The following is a 1,431-nucleotide window of genomic DNA, read 5'->3' as shown; positions in this document are numbered from 1 at the left end:
ACTGGCTGGCACGCCCATCCTTGCTTGTCCTCAGACACTGGCTGGCACGCCTCTTGGCCTCTGACTGGGATTCATGCCATCTCCTCTCCCCTCCCCTCCACTGAATGACATGACCAGCTTTCCTAGTTCTCCACATCCCAGGTGACTTGAAGGCTGCACAATCAACTGTACCAGGTCCTACAATAGGTTAGCTAAATATATATGTATGTATGCATCTATCTGTCTACTATCTATCTATCTATCTATCTACCACCTACCTATTATCTATCTGTCATCTACCTATCATCCCTCCATCTATCCATCTATCTACTACCTATCCACCTATTATCTGTCATCTATCATCTATCTATCCACCTACCTATTATCTATCTGTAATCCATCTATCATCCGTCTATCATCTACCAATCCATCATCTATGTATTGATCTATCATTATAGCATATATGTGTAATACATATATGTGTATATGTGTGTGTGCATAAAAATCAATCACTGGTTCTATTTCTCTGCCAAACTCTAATGTAGTGTATCCCCGAATAAACAAACTTTGGTTGTGTGTTTGAGAGGGAGACCTCAGGCTTGTTGGTCTTCTCTTTCAGTCTCTTGAGACATGTGCCTCCATGTCTGGCTTAATAAACTTGCCCATGTCTAACGAGAAACCCTTCGGTGTGGTGACGCACATCTGTAATCTCAGCAATCAGAAGGTAGAGGTTGGAGGATCCTGAGATTTAGGCCAGACTGGGCTAGATAGTGAGTCTGAGAACAGCTTGGTTTACATGATAAGACCTCATCTCAAAATAACAAGGGTAGGGGATGTGGATCAGTGGCAGAGTGCTTGTCTAGCGTGTGGAAGACCTGGATTGGGGGATAGCTATCATAGTGCACGTGTTAACGTGTTTTCTGCTATGAGGTGTTGTTAACGGGCATGTTCAAAGATGGCCAGCGATGGGCAGCCTCAGCTTACAAAGTAAATAAACCACTGGGGGCTCTGTTCGCACACCTGCCCGCTAGTGTAGCCGGCCAAAACGTGTTCTGTTTCCTCGGTTGTTAATGCTGCCCTAGCTATTCATTGGTGTAATGTTCTTTGTGCAATTTTAAAAATTGTAGGAGGATTAAAGGCACATTAACATAGCAAATACACACAAAACACGAGGCAAGGAGCCGAATTATCCACTGCAGGGCTTTAAATTCCTATCTGCCAACACTTCTTAATTTATTTGGTGTGTGCATGCACGCGAGCACGCAGTGGGTGTGCATGCCTTGACACGCAAGTGGGAGACAGGGCATTTCTGGAGTTAGTTCTTCCTCTCAACCTTTGTGAGTCCCAGGACCAAACAGAGAGGGTCAGAAGTGCACTGCAACTGCCTTACCTGTGGAAACATCCCCTGCGGAGCCATCCCCTGCGGAGCCATCCCCTGCGGAGCCATCCCCT

The 1,431-nt window shown here is 45.7% G+C and overlaps 1 protein-coding gene across 3 annotated transcripts in view; it reads right to left on the bottom strand.

The window, feature by feature from the left end:
• Positions 1-1,431, bottom strand: part of Cradd (CASP2 and RIPK1 domain containing adaptor with death domain) — a 153,737-nt gene that overhangs the window by 33,431 nt on the left and 118,875 nt on the right. The gene's annotated exons all lie outside the window — the stretch shown is intronic.

The sequence above is a fragment of the Microtus ochrogaster genome, chromosome 24 (genome assembly GCF_000317375.1).
Source record: "Microtus ochrogaster isolate Prairie Vole_2 chromosome 24, MicOch1.0, whole genome shotgun sequence".
In the NCBI taxonomy this organism is placed as follows: domain Eukaryota; kingdom Metazoa; phylum Chordata; class Mammalia; order Rodentia; family Cricetidae; genus Microtus; species Microtus ochrogaster.
The sequence above is the reverse complement of the archived record's forward strand: the minus strand, read 5'-3'. Positions and strand labels throughout refer to the sequence as shown.